This window comes from Rhea pennata, chromosome 10 (genome assembly GCF_028389875.1).
Source record: "Rhea pennata isolate bPtePen1 chromosome 10, bPtePen1.pri, whole genome shotgun sequence".
In the NCBI taxonomy this organism is placed as follows: Eukaryota; Metazoa; Chordata; class Aves; order Rheiformes; family Rheidae; genus Rhea; species Rhea pennata.
In genome coordinates this window covers 8,765,349-8,780,801 of record NC_084672.1, presented here as the reverse complement: position 1 = coordinate 8,780,801, position 15,453 = coordinate 8,765,349, and the positions used below count along the sequence as shown (strand labels likewise).

The 15,453-nt window shown below is 51.0% G+C and overlaps 1 protein-coding gene across 6 annotated transcripts in view; it reads left to right on the top strand.

Moving 5' to 3' along the window:
- Positions 1-15,453, top strand: part of NTRK3 (neurotrophic receptor tyrosine kinase 3) — a 232,473-nt gene that overhangs the window by 23,517 nt on the left and 193,503 nt on the right. The gene's annotated exons all lie outside the window — the stretch shown is intronic.

The following is a 15,453-nucleotide window of genomic DNA, read 5'->3' as shown; positions in this document are numbered from 1 at the left end:
CCCTGATGTAGGACAAGATGGACAGGGAAGAAAATGCTTTGGCTTCTTCCTTTAGGTCTCATCTCTTGAACCAGTCAAACCCAGAGCAGAGAGGACAGTGTCTCACAGGAGTACATGACGAAGTCTCTTTTTCCCTCTTGAGTGTATCCTTTTGGGAAAGCATTTGTGCTCTGGCAAGACTGAGAATGTGAAGAGTCCCTGAAGTAGATGTGCCACTTGCAGTTTGACAACAAAGATGATTATTTAGCCTTTTAGCTTGGTTCATGCACTCACAAGGATTGGAGGTCCTAGCACTACCACACACTAAACCCAGGTCATCCTTTCACCAGTAACCTAGCTGTCAGCCTAGGTCAAGGACTTCCCAGCAGCTGTGCCATAGCATGTCACTGTGCTGCGCTGGTACTGCCTGCACGCTGTGCTGTTTGTAGCTGGGATTGAGTGAGGAGTGGGACGTGCTATGTGACAGACCCAATGGCTTGTTGTACGGCTCAGGGTGAGGACAGAGAAGTATGGGGAGATCTGCACTGTGGCAATAATGCAAATGCAGGAAAAACCATGATCTGGGAGATGAATACTGGGAAAAAACCTGTGTCAACATCTATAGTCTGCTCATTGCTAAAGTGCAACACGGGCCACCAGGTGTGAAACTGATTTCACACGTGCTAATATCTGGTGATGTGACTCTCTGCCAGGCAGCAGAGCAGTGCATCACTTTGCCACCATGGTAAAGCTACTGTCCATACAGAAAACTCCAACTATGGCAGCCAGCAGGGCTTGTTGGAGGGCAGGATGCTTGGCTCTGCATGCTGTGGTTCAGAGAGCCCTCCTTGCTGTCATTGCAAGGGGAGCTGCCCTGCCATCCATCACAGGGAGCGGGAGCTGGTGACAGGGCAGCTGAGGCAACTGTCCTGGATACAGATATGCTGTGCAGCAAGAGCTGGGAGGCAGGATGATGGGAGGGCATCCTGTCTGGGATCCGCCCCGCTGGCAGGGTGCCACGTCCTCCCTCTATTCCTGCCTGGCAGAGTGATGGAGATGAGGGTCCCACGCACTTAGTCTACACCCAGGGTTAATGAGATGTGCTAACTTCTACCAGCACACAGTAGCACACATGGCTCTCATGGGTTTCTTGCCATGCTGTCAGCTCCTGTGGAGAAGACTCTTTCCCACCCAGTGGGTGGAGTGTTTTTTTTTTCTTTTTTTTTTTTTTTTTTAAGGAAAAAGATTTTTAAAAAAATAAAAAAAGAAGAACTCGAGAAATGACTAAGTTTCCACAGCATGTTTCAGACTCGAGATATCTTGCAGCTTTTCATGCATGCAGCAGGCTAGATGCTGTCTGTACAGACAGACACATTTGTCACCCTGCAGCCTGTGATAGCTCAGGGACACTGTGAGGCTGCTGCCGTGGGAGGTGCGTGAGTGCTTGGCAGGGAATAGGGCTTGTCCCCACTGCTGCGAGGTCTTGGATGTGTGCGGACCTTGACCAAAGCTCTGTCGCTAAAGGAGGATGTCTCTTTACCTGCAAAGTCCCTGTCAGTGTTTTCTGTGGAAAAATTTGGCTTGTGGTATAAAATCAGAGTGATCTGCAGTCTCTACTATCAGATGGGAGTGGGGGAGATGGGGTGTGTGGGATAGGTAGTTGGGGGATGCACCAACTGGGTGAGACCCTGATCTCTTTCCTAGATGATCAAGAGTCTCATAGCAGTGACCTGTTTTCCTCCAGTTCTCCTCACAACACTTGAGTGTCGTCTTGCACCTAGCTTGTTTATTAGGCTTGTATTGGAGAAGTTCAGAGAGGGTGGCAAAAAAATCCTTGGAAACATGCATTAAATTGATGATGGAGCCTTGACGAAATTCAGTTTTGCTCAAGCTATGCCTGTTTTGTGGCCATCTCCTTCCTTGCAATGAAGGTACCACTTGGGAGACTGTGTCTTGTTATCTATGTATAACTGTCTCACCTTCAGCTGACAAGAGCATGTATTGATATTCCTTTTTCCTTCCCCCTTCCTGGTTTTTATCCTTGGGTAAATTGCAGATACCTGCTCTTGACTTCCAGATGGGTCTTGCTTACCTATTGATACTAGATGCTGCTCAAGGGTGGACCTCCTGCAGCTTGGATAACCTCTAGCACAATCATTTCCTAGGTGCTGGTGTCAACTGGAAACCACAGGGAGTTTTAGATGGTGCTGCTATGCTGCACCCATACTGATGAGACTATTTCCATAGCAACTACAGGATTTTCAAAATGGAAATAGGGGAAGGATGTTTAAAAATAACCCAACCCAGCTGAACAACAGTCTTGGGCAAAAAAATGTCTGCCACTGTGTGCAGTATGAGGGGCTCCAGGAGCTCACAGTGCCTCTTCTCTGAGAGAACTGCCCCAGCTTAGTGTGTCTATATCGGACCTTGTGGCAATGCAGTCAGGCAGCCTACAGGCTGGCCTGATGCTTTTGCAGCCCAAAATGCAGGAAAAAATTGCTCCTCCTTGCATGGAGTGGCTTGGCAGTGCTGAGAGGGCCGCGACGCCTCTGCGAGCTGGTGTGCCGGCCTCGCTGGTGCTGTGCTGCCCAACGCTGAGCCCTGGTGGGAGGCCGGCGACTGTTGGGCCGGGCCGGTGAAGGACACAGCCGTGCCGAACGCCGTGCTCTGGTGCGGCTCTTGAGGGAGCAGGGGGGACGCTGCAGCTGATGCACAGGGTGATTTCCCAACCCAGCAGTGTCCCCGTGCTCGTTCCCTGCAAGGCAATTTCAGTGGTGCTGAGGGCTGTGTCAGCTCGGATGTGAGTCTCTAACTTTCACCTGTGCTTACCTTCCCAGAGGGGCCAGAGCCCCAGGGGAGTACAGCTTCTGGCGCCTGCACTGCTTTGGCTTCAGGCTTTGTTCTGGGCTTGTCCTGCTTCCTGCCTGCTCCACCTCCTGCTGCCTTGGTGCTGCTGGGAGCTGCAAAAATCCTCCGTGCTCAGGAGCAGGGCCCCCTGAAAGTCCTGGTGAATGCCCAGCATCCATCTGCTTGCTGCAGGAGTGATCCTGGTGGCTCAGCCCTGCTGCCAGCCGGGGGCCCGTGTTGTGGTCCTGGCACGACAGCTCTGCAGCTCGCAGCTGGCTGGAGGGATTTGCAGTCGGAACATGCCTTGAGTACCTTGCGCTGAGATACCCTAGCAGGGAGAGAGGGAGCATTCGAGAAGGAGCTGCTGGGAGAGGTCTTGCCCTTCCTTGTACCCCTGCCCTACTAAGCTGGTTAATGGAGCTTTCCCATCCTGCTCAGCTTTTTGGCTAAATTTAGATGTTTCTTTACTGCAAGCTCCCAGAGTTAATCATGGTGACGCAGCACTGCTTCCTCGTGGGGCTTTCACCACCATTAAACACCAGCAAACACTTGAGACAGGCCCCTGTGGACAAAAACTTGATGTGTGGCCTAGTGCAGACCCTAGTGCTGGTGGGGAGAGAAGGAAAGAAGGGCTGTAAGTGACTTTTCTGGGAAGCAGAAAGCTTTGGGGATGTGGTGCAGAGCTCAGGCCTGGCACAGTGAGCCAGAGTATCTTGCCCTGGGTGCTGAATTGGTGCTTCAGCCAGCCGGCAGGAGAAATAGGAGAGCCTCCTGGCCCAGTGCTGCTGGGGGAGTCTGGAGAAGGGCTTCTTACTGCCTGAAATGCCACCCCAGATCAGCAGGAAACCCCTTTGCTCTCCTGGATCCGGCAAGTGCTGCTGATGCCAGCTGATGCCTTTTGACACCTGCCGGCCATCGGTGCCGTGGCAGCCTTGGATGTGTCTTTATATTGGCAGCTCCGACAGTCAAGAGGCCGTGCCTCAGCTCCGACTTTCTGCCCCAGCATCTCTGCGTCGTGCGGCTGTCAGTCCTGACCATCAGTTTGTCTGGCTCTGCCCCTGCTGCTGGCTGCATTGCCCGCCCCGCCGCCTTTTCTGATAGTGCTCCAGGCTCATGTGGTTTGCTTCAAAGTCTGGCTGGTACTGGGACTGTCCAGGTGTTAAAGCTGCCAAGGAGCAGAAACAAAATTTTGAGTGGTTCTTTCCAAAAGACTATCTGCAAGGGCTTCCTTTGCTTTCTGGCTTTGAAACTGCTCTGTGACCCTAAATGGCACCAAAAAGGAATCTGTGTCCCACCAAATACATCATCGAGCCAAGTGCTGAAAGGGCAGGTGCCATCAGGAGACTGAGCCTGACTGTTCCTGCACCCACTTTGCAGTTACAGCTGAGCATGACCCTGGATTCCCCAAATGCTCCTGCAAGACTTGGTGCCTGCAGGGTAATGCTGGCCTCTGGGAATGTTCAGAAACGGTTTGGTGCTCCTGAAAATGAGTCGTATCAGGCTTGTCTACAGGCTCGTGTCCCAATACGAGAGGAGCCCCACGCACTGCTGTGGGGGAACGTGGCCCTATGGCACAGAGACGAGGGGCTCGCGGCTACGGTCGCTCATCCCAGGACGCCCTGCGGCTCGTACCCTGCGCAGGGGTGTGCGCCATCGCTTCCTTCCGCCGCGGGCTCAAAACCCCCTGCGCAGCCCCGTGCTCGCGGTCAAGCCCCGGTGGTAAAGCACATATTAAACAGCGCAAGGGACGAGCGTGTGCCTGGTGGGAGCCTCTTAGTAACGGGTCCGCAGTGTTGGCACGGGGGTTAATGAGTTGCTGCGTGTCGGCTGAGCTGCTGTAACTCAGTTTGCGCGCTCCTGCCGCGCTCCCGGTGTAGAGCAGAGCTTATTTGCTGAACTGCCAGCGCAGCCTGGCAGCAGCGTGTTTGATAGCGTGAGCTCCAGCGTTTCGCTTTGCGTCTGGCCCCGGCGAGGAGGGCGCCTGCGGGGAGCCTGGCGGGCTGGGAACCGGCTCTGCGGCGCGCTCCGTACCGGCAGCCGCGGGAAGCCCTGGCAGCGTGAGCGCTCGTCTGTTGGGAGGTGCTGAGAGAACGGGTTTTTCCATAATTCAGTTATGCCTGTATCTAGAGGAGCGGCAGACTGAGCCTAGATGCAAGACGGGAACTGTCCCCCATGCTGGAATTCAAATAGACTTGCTGCGTCCGTAGCTGGATTGATTCAAACAGCCCAGTTAACGGTGTCTGTGGCTGTCAGTGTCATTTTGTACAACGCTTTCGCAAAACACTTTCATTTTTATATGAGCAAAATGGAGAGCTGTGACACTTCTACAGTGTTTGCCACTTTTTTTTTTCCCTGCTCTCCTTTCCTCCCTATCCTGCCTCCTCCTGCATGTGCCATGTTTATAGGTATGGTTGTTAGTTTTTTCTTTTAAGAGCTAACCGTCTTCCCATGAAATATCTGGGAGCCCATGGCTGGGGTCATCCTGTCTTCATGTATGCATCTCCACCTCCCCTGGGAGATGCTTCTGCTCTTGAACCTCTGCAGTAAGGGCCACCCGGCATGTGTGTCCATGATAGCAAGCACATGCAGGAGAAGGAGATGTTCTTTTCACTGCACAGTTCTGCAAGGGTTGATGGCAAACCACAGGAATCCAAACATTATCTTGACGAAAAGCTGTTAATCTCGCGCCGCTGGCTGGCGACCTGTGGGGTTTGAACTCTCGGCATCAGGGTCCGGGAAGCAATGCTGCCTCCTCCTGCCAGGCATGGGGCTAGGGAAACCGGGAAGGACCCCTTCTCGTGCAGCATGGAGGAGTTTGAACCTCTCGTTGCTGGCCAGCCAGGCAGGGCTGGCTGTGATTTGTTCGTAACGGAGAGAACAAGCCGGGGGGGTGGGGGGGTCATGGTAGTTGGCTCAGAATAAACCATGTCTTAAGCTTGCCTGGTTCCTCTGGTGGCCCTTTGGCTTTGCGTAGAACATCCCCAAGCCTGACCAGGGATGTTTGCAGTGCCTGATAGAGGGGACTGAGGCCAGTCTCTGGGAAGGTCTCGGTCCGACCCGAGCAGCTCTGCCCTCGGCCCAGCCGAGCTGTGGGAGCGGGTGGGAGCCTGGCTGCCTTCCAGCCCAGCTGGGCATTGCTGCCCAGTTGTTTGAGCTTCATAAACATCCGAGGAGCCAAAATGCTGGAGGATCAAAGTTCAGACTCCTTGGGAGCCGTTTAGAAAAACAAACGGTTCATGGGAGCAGAACACAAGTCCAAGAAAGATTGGCTCTCTCGCCTCGCCTTGCTCGGACAGCAGGTTTCGTGGCATTTGGTGTGTGAGAAAGCTGGCAACCGAAATAGCTCCGATAAGCCAGGCTACGGGGGCGACGAAGGGTGCAGAGAACTGCAGGAGGGTAAAGTGGGGTGGGAAGACCAAAAGGGGAGAGTGTTGGGGCTCAGGATTTGGTGGCTTAAATGGCAGCCGCAACTGAAGCAGAGGGACCTTCTTGTGCTTGCAGCGCTTGACTCCTGAGCGTTTTTTTTTTTTTTTTTTTTTTTCAGTTCTTAGGATGCAGGCAGAGGAGAAGGAGCAAGCTGGGAGTGGGAAGGATCAGTTGCACAGCCTGAGAACTCGCATCTAATTTTAAACAGAATTTGGGATGGGTGGAAGGAGCAGAAATCTGATGTGGATGTAAAAGCTCCCAAATTTAGACTCCTGTGGAGCCTGTGGTTTTAAAAAGAGTACCAGCGGGTTCGCACAAGTGCGGAGGCAGCAGGACTGAGCCAGCAAAGGCGGCAGGTCTGAGTAACAGAGCGCAGCATCCCCGGTGCTGTGAAGGGGCCAGGGAGCTGGCAGGGCTCTGCCGGGGAAGCTGGTGCAGCCCCATCCCCAGCTCTTGATGCTGCTGCGCTTGCTCCTCCCTCCCAGTTTCCACTGCAGTATATCACCCAAACAGCCAGTCTGGTGGGAGACTTTATTTTTCCCTTTTCCCTCTTCCATCCATTTTCCTGTCTTCAGCCCCAGCATGAGAACGTGGCTGCGAGCTCTCGCTGCGGCAGCCGGACGGGGCGTCATTGAGCGTGGAGGCTTCCTTTGCTGCCAGAGCCCCTTGCCTCTGCTTGTCCGAGCTCCCCCCACTCTGCTCTGGGACATTAAGAGTTAGCCCTGCAAAGTCGAGTTGTAGCAACCCCCAGCTTTAGTAAGTCTGCTCGTCTTGCTGATGTGTGTGGGCGCTGTGCTCTGCAGGGGAGAAGTGCAGCTGCCTCTGGAGCAGAGTTCAGCAGCTCCGGCTGCGCGAATTTGTGCATGACTCTAATTCCTGAAAAGCTCCAGAACTGTTCAGAGATGGGAGCACGAGGGACTCTGACCTCCAGTTCAAAGTTGCAGGGAGAATTTAACAAGGCAGAATATGATTTCTGGTGCTGATTTTGACCAGGGTGCTGGCTCCTCTGTAAAATGCTCCTTGATCTTTAAACACCACAAAATGTTGCATGTTGCTAGTTCTAGCAGTATAAAATATTTTGGATAAAAGTCTTCTTTCTTAGACCTGTCAGGTGCAAGGGAGGCTGGCCATTGCCTATAAGGGAACCTCTTTCAGTCTCCAACTCTCCTTAAAGCACAGGATGCTTTTTCACCTTGAGGTTTGTACTCTGTGTACTAGGGGAACCATTTTTCTCCCCTTGGATCTCCCTCTCTTCCCCATTGCATGGCTGTTTGCGATGCAGCATAATTAGATACAAACAGGTTATGGTAACGATCCCTGGCAAGAGCATCTGCTCTGGTGTCCCGCAGGTCCGCCTCTAACAGGCTGCAGCAGAAAGAGCCTCTCCTGGCACAGAGGACTGGCTTTGCACGCTGTCCTGCCTAACAGCGATGAAATAAATGCCGCTTTGGGGGAATACCCTCACGTCCAAGCTTGCCACCCCAAAAGGAGGGACACATGCATCTGGTGCTGTAGGAAGATGAACTCTTACTGATGCTGGACAGATGTTTTGCCCCAGAGGTGGCTGCATGCCTGTATTTGTGTCTGTGGGACATGAGCTGGTCATCTGTGTGCTCTCCTGGGGGTGCTTGCGGAGGCTGGATGAAGGCAGCGCTTGGCACCTATCGCTACTGCGGGCTCAGGGTGCACAGGTGGGGCAGCGCTACGGTGTCTGGCTGGGAGCCAGGGCAGAGGCAGGCTCCCAGGCCTGCGCTTGGGCGAGCCCTGGGGCATGGGGAGGCTGGCGCGCCACCCCCTTTCTGCTCCCTCTTGCGGCCCTTCTTTGCGAAGCTTTCGCTGGTGCTCAGCTCTGATGAACGAGGTTTCCTTGGTGCATGGATCAACTCTAAACGCCTGAAGTTCTTGCTTCAGACCCCAGGGCTGGTTCAACTCATTAATAGTGACAGGAAATTAAGAAGATTATTTGTTAGGATGTCAGTCGTACTGCTCCCCACAGCAGTTCTTCAGCTCCGGCATCCTGCCTTATGCCTATTTCTTCCTCTCTGAAAGTGAGCGACCGGGTGTAACTCTTCCTGCGCTGAAAAGCCTTGGCTGTAGTGTGCGATAAGGGGACCGTACGGCTTCCTGTCTTCTGCAGCAACCTGCTCAGGGTGGATCAAGGCAGCCTTCCGGCCTCGGGCAAAGCTGGAGCCTTGTGAGGGGCACTGTCGCCTCCTTCCTTCAGCGCGGGGCGGGCAGGCTGTGCTGGGCTGAGCTGGAGGTTTGTGGTGCTCTCAGGGGAGAGCAAATAAACTCAAGAGCGTGGGGCAAGGCACCACATGTATGAAAGACAGTCTCGTGCCCTTCCTGCCTCTCTCACTGGGAGACTAAAGCACTGGGTGAGGTCTTCCTCATGTTAGCACTGCTTGCTGTGTTTTAAAGGCACGTGCTTTCCCCTGCCTTTAAGAGCAGCTCCTATGTGTGCTTTGGGGTGTCAGACAGCGTCGTTTAATTGCAGTGCCTGGAACACTTCTGTGTGTTCGTGCTCATAGCAGAGCTTAAACGTGACACTCAGAGGATGATTTCTCAGGGCATCTTCCGTCCTAGGGTGTCTTTGTAGAGGAATACTGCAACTGTAGCAGCTCTCTGCCCGTAGCAATAGCTCCCAGCCAGCCTGGGGACAGGTGAACGCCAGGCTCACCCTAGTTTATCCATAGGGTATTCTGCAGGGGATTCTCGCTCTTCAAACATTCAGTGCTCGGTTGAACAGCAGGCAGAGTTCCCCAGGACAGCTATTGATGACGTATCTAGGTGGTTTTTGCACAGCTGTACCACTCACAAACCCTGCTGCAGATACCATTGCCCAGCTGCAGGGTGTGAGGGGAATTGAAGACACTCCCCGAGGTTCCCTGCTGCGACTCCCCAGCCCTGCCCTGGGGCTGCCCATTGCACAGGAGCCTAGCCTTTGGTGCAGGAACTGCTGCATGGTACCTACCTGGGCAACCCTCACCCTGTGGGCATCAGTCACCTTGGCGTGTAGAGAGCTTCTGGAAGAGGAAGAGTTGTCCTCACCTCTCTGTGGCTTTTGCTTTCTGGCCAGGATGCCCAGAAAAGATGCTGAAAGAAGTGTGTTGAGTTATTTGGGATACTGGACATGACCTCAGGTCAGGGCTTTGGTATACTATCTGCTCTAATGCTCAAATGGCAGGTTCACAGAAAGCAGGAATCAGTGGACAGCTGGACTGCATTTATTTAACTTGTAGGCTTGCTATGCCACTAAAGCTCATGTAGGGGTTTTTCAGGATTTTAGTAATTCATTCCTTACAGAGACAAGTCATCACTAGACAGCTCTGCCCTTAGTATTCTTTGCCCAGCCTTTCTGGAAAAGCCCCACTTGGATCATTGGGTTGAATATGGTTGGACCCATGGGAGAGTGACCAGGTGCATCTCCCTCGCACCCTGGGTCCATGTACTCCCAGCACCCACATACCCATACGTGGCCTTGGCTAGAGAGGCAGATCTGTAAGTGCAAAGGGAGCTGTGCTGCAGTGCTGTTTTATGATCGTTACCTTGACAAATCACAATTACAGTGTGCAGTTACGCTAATAATTGTTTCTACAAAGCCCTATTTGCTACCTCCCCCCCCCCCTTTCTCTCACTGACCTCAAATTATCCTTAATGATGCAAAGTTACCTGCTGCAGGGCGACTTTTCCAAGTGACTTTGGTAAAGGAAAGCCCACACTTTAAATGGGGAAAATACCAGCCTCGTAAGTCTTTATTCAGCTGCATTTCCCTTTAATGCTTACTTACCAATTCGATTTTATAACTTCTATATTGAGGGAATAAAGTCCTTCATGCCTCTGGCTAATAAATGTATGTGATAAGTGGCTGATTTCTTTATGACTTGTTCACAGCCTCACATGGTGTGCAAGGGGTGGGTGGAAAGGGACGGCAGGTCCCATGTGAACCCTCACTGTGATAGTGCTCCGCCTCGGTGCTGGACTGAGCTGTGGGCAAGTCTGGCACCTGGTGTGATGGCACCTGTGTTTAAATGCATGGCTGGTTTGGGGAGAGGTGGCATCAAGAGCAGATTCCTGAGCAGTCTGTGCTGGGTGAGCAGTTGACCGAGATGCTGAGAGTGTTTTGGGCATTTGGAGATAGGTAGGGGCCAGCAGGAGAGGTGGGTGCCAGCAGGCACCTATGGCTGTGTTTGTGTCCAAGGCAAAGGCTCAGTATCACCATGGTGCAGGCACCATCTCGCCCCCAGGGTTGGCAATGGGATGGGCTGTCCCACAAATGGGTGGGCAAGCGATGCAGTGGTGTAGGTTGAGTCATGGCAAGTAGGAGCTGCAGCCCAGGCAGTGATGAGTATCTGATCGTGCTGATAATGCAAGAGTTATTCATGGTCCTTGCTGTCTGGGCATGCCCTCAGTTCTGTCTCTTTGCTGGGGAAAATAGGGTGAAGTGATGAAGGCAGCCTGTAATTACAGCCTCTGTAAACCTGCCATCCAGGTGCCCTAAAGATACCATGAGAAGATCCTGTTCCCCAGTGCAAGAAGTTGCCTTGGGCTCAAGCAGTCCCCAAATACTACTTAAAGTTGTTTGTAAACCCTTGGGAAGAGGTTTAGGCGAGTGCAGATTTGCATTCATGCAGTCAGGAAGGGCTGTCTGGGATGAGGACTGTCCTTGCAGTTCCCAGGCCTGGTCCCCTGCAGTATAGGCTGGACAGTTTGTCTGGATCTTCTCTCCATGCTGCTGCTTGTGGCACATAGGTGCAGGTGACCACTTGGCACCCACTCCCTGCAGGGGTGAGGTCCTGGCACTTGAAAAGTCTCCTGATCTGCAGAGCTATGCCTTGTCACCCCTGTCAGCTGTGGGTGCTACAGCTTGAGGGGGGACCTGGAGCTGGGAACAGGTAATACGAGGCCCTCAGTTACAGCTGATCTGGTGATATACATGCGAGATATACATGCGGGAGGAGAAAAGAGAAGGCAGTCACTGGACGAACCAAGGCTGAGTTTCTGGGAGATGCTGAGGGATTGACTCCACTGCTCTGCTGTTGTCTTTGAGCTCTGAGAAATCTGACAGGCTTTGACAGATCGTCTCATGCTCTTCCTGTGGGCAATCGTTACCTGGCATTGCAGTAGCCACCTAGACGTGGGTTTCTTACCCTCCAGTACTCCCCATCAACTTCAGGGGCACCTCTCCACCTCGGCTGTTGACTTTCTTTGTCCTCGCATCTGGAGGAGGCAGGTCCTACTGGCCAAAGGTTTTAAAAGATGACTTACCTCCTTCCCATATCAAATTCGTATTTACGTGGTCTAGTGCTGGCATGCCAGGTAGTTTGTTGATAATGCTAAAGTTATCAGATAATTGAAAGCTAATGCTTCTGTCTGGATCACTATGTATAATATGCCTGGATGACAAATCAGTTTTCTTGTTGCCTTACAGGAAGAGTCAAATATTCTGCTTGTTTTGCTTGTGTGTGTGCACACGTGTGCATACTTACGCAGCATGTGTCTAAAGGAGATGTGTCATCTACTCTGGCAGCAAATGGTGCTGAGGGTATCCATATGAAAAGTCACTCTTCTCCAGTCTAGGTTAGATATAGATTTGGGTAGCATGTGCACACATGCTGTATAATACTTGGCTCTTGTGGGTTGCCTTTTTCATCTATCAACTGCAGTGCTTGAAAGGCTGAAAGAGATTAGATAAACATTATCCTTGTTGTATGACGAGGGTGCAGGAAGGCCAGAGACATTAAGTAGCCTCAAGATAATTGCTTGGTAAACTGGCATCAGAGGCTATTTTTTCACCTGCCCTGTGTATTTGGGACAAAATGAGTCTAGTCGTGTTGAAATCTGAGTGTTTTCATCTCCCTTGCTGTGCTGGCCCTGCAGTGGGTTGGGAGGGTGTGGAGCTGTTCAGACTGGTCATGCTGTCTCAAAGGTGATGCAGGAGTGTGATGACAAATATCCCACACAGATATTTGGGTGACTGACAGGAGTGGCCAGTTCCCCCTTACAACGAGTGGGCCAGGTTCCTGGTGCTCCCAGAAGTCCTCGAGACTGACCGATAACTAGTGTGCAACGCGGTTACCCTGTTGTCAATGTGCTCTCGAATCTCTTTCTATGCCTGTGTGACGTAGGGTAGATACCTGCTTCGCTACTGGCTGCCCGGCTCTGGGATTTGGGGTGAAATGTGATGCCCATGAGCTACGTAACTAGCAAATGAGGTTTTGCACTTCACAGGTTGTTTTTAAATGTGGCACTACGCAAGCTATGGACTGACTGTTAGTTTGACTACAGAGGTCCATCAGGCTCTCAAACGTGTTTTAGAGGCATGGTTGTAGGTGCAAGGGGGCTGAGATGTAATGCAGGATTGGCCTGCCATATTTAGCTTGTCAGGCTAACCTTGTATCTTTCTCTGAGAAGGTAACCAGTTTCCTAGGCAGAGAAAAGTTAATGGAGCTGATCTGCCTGTGCGTCAGCAAAGAACATGATGCCGTGTTATATGAGAAATGGTTTCTTTTTCTGGAGAAGGTGCAGTATAGTGCAACTGTTACAGCGGGGGAGCTGGATAGAGGAGAAATGGTGATGGGACATGTTGAAAGGAGAGACGATTGCAGAGGTTCCTTGGAGATGATCTTACTTCATACCTTTGCTCAGGATGCCAGTACGAAAGGAGAAGCAGGCTAGAGGGCTCCCCTGCCAGTGGGGGGTGTTGGGGCAGAGCCTGTGCAGGGGTGGGGTGGGGTGGGGGGGGCAGGGGGAAGAGCTGCAGTGGCATGGGCTGGAGTAGCAGAGACAACACTCTTTAACATCAAGTGGGAGGAGAGTGGGCACAGGTCTAATGCAGGCTTTTGGTGACAGCTGGGAAATTGTATCAGCTGGAAGTGACCTGGCAAATAAAAGTGCTTAGGTGCCCTGCTTGATCACGCGGTGGAGAAGAGCCCCTTAGCTGACATGGCTGAGAGAGACAAGTGTGACCTTAGGCAGAAAGTGGAGGCATTTCCAGTGCAAGTGGGGAATTATTGGTTCTGTTGTCCAAGTGAGACCTCTCCCAGAGATTGTTCTGTGTTCTTGGTCACTGTCCTTCAAGAAGGAGGAGTTTAAATAGGATAATGAAGAAAAGGGAGACTCAGCCCTACTTAAAGGCAGGAGGCAGCATGAGCCTGCTATGTAGGTTACAAGTGCAAGTGTCGGCTGTGCTAGGTCTGAAACCAGAAACCGAATAATCTTGGCACCAAGAGCTCTGTCTGAGCAATATATCTGTATCACTTCTGAGACTTGATTTAGTATCTCTTCAAGGTACTTGAGACAATTTGCCTTGCACTTCACTGCTTGGTACAGATGTGCTGCCTTAGGAGAGCTGGCCTTGTGTAAGTTGTAAATGATAGCTGGGGAGGATTTGACTCTCACTTGTAAACACATTGTAAAGAGTCAGGAGAAATGCCAGGAAAGGAAAAGAGCTGCTTAAGCTAAGACAATTTTTATGCAAGACCAAATGAGTGTCAAATGGTTGTGAGTACATTCAAGCAAGAAATGAGAAGAGCAGTAAAGTTCTGTTGCAGTGTTTCAATACAAGTAGAGAAGGCAAAGCCCTAAGTAATTTTAAGGTGAACTTTGATCTGTCTGTAAAATGCATAATATAATGTAGCGTTCTGCAGTGCATGTGGACTGAAGGATTCGGCAGGCCCCTCCAAAAAGACATGAGATAGAAGAAGAAAGCAAATTTAAAAACAAACAAAAGCATGCTAATGTCAGCACTGTTATCTGTTAGTGATGCAGCTCATGTGGTCTTGATCAAAAGTTGGAAATGAGTTTAGATGAATGTGTATGTGGTGAGCTCTTCATAATTCAGGAGCTGTAAAGTATAGTATTGGTCTTGAAGCTATTGCATCTTGCAGAAGAGCTGTGTACCTTGATAATAACAGGATTGCCATAGGAATATATAGTTAGAGATGTTTACTGGGAGGGAGGGATTTACCTGCTGAATGTATTTGTGTTTCATATCTCAAAGCCTGATCACAGAGATCTGGACAGGGCAAGGCTGGGAGCTGTTATGTCTGAATTTGGCACAAATGCTGAACCTGTGTTCCTCCCAGGTCCAGGAATTGAGGCCGAAGAGAAGGCAAGGTCTCCATCTTTACCAATAACAGGGAGGATATGAGCTTTTTAGGGCAAGCAAAACCCTAGAAGGAGAAACAGGAGGACCAGCTGACATACTGAAGAAACTGAGAAGGGATTTAATTTTAAGTGTCTGAGGAGTCTTTTGGGTATGGAATTTTTGTTGTTGATTGGTTTGTTTGCTTTCTTATGCAACTGGTGCAATTTTGCAATCACAGCTTTACCTTTTGAACCTTTGAAATAAGATGTACTTCTGTTTTGTCTTGTTCTTAAAGCAGATTCAGGTGAATCCAGCCAGTGCTAAGGCACACTATTCTCTCAAAAACCATGTGGATACAAATAAAATGGTGTTCCAGATGCATCTTTGGGGTGCTTGTGAACCAAGACAGATTTGCCATCCCCAGGATCTAGGATAGATTTCCTCTAGGTTGAAAGAGTTGGAAAAAAAAATAGGAAGAGCCATTTCTGGGGGTCCCTGAGAAGGGCAAGGCAGTGAAAAGACAGTTTGCTGCTTGAAAAGTGTCTGTATAGGACTCCAAGGCCCCTTTCTAACCTGTGCACGTAATTCGAGATGATACCATCTCCCTTTCTGTGTAAAACAGCTACTGTATTGAGCGTCTATCCTGTACAAAAGGGTGCAGGTACTCATTTCAGCTGTGGCTTCCCTTATTGCTCCCTTTCTGCGTACTGTGTGTGTATGTTAAATAACACCCCAGAGCATACCTGGGTGAGGAAGGTCATGGGCTGCCTTTGGGAGGCTGGAGCACAGGTTGAGGAGTTGCATTTAGCCTCATGTAATGTCACTTTTGGAATGGCTAAACTGCTGAGGAGGCACAGCCACTCTAAGACATGGGCAGTCTGTGCCAGTGATATGGCTTTTATCTCCCAGCCCATAGCTGTTGTGCACCATTTTGTGGATGGAAACAGATATATTTCTTAATTTTGAAACAGGAGTGAATGAGCCAATGATTGATTACTCAGCTAGTGCTGAGTAATCAGAAAGTCTTGTTAGTGCATGTTGCTGGGAACATGCTGAGGTCTCTTTCTACCTGTTCTAAAGTGGTGTATGCGGCTTTCAGAATCAGGTCAAAA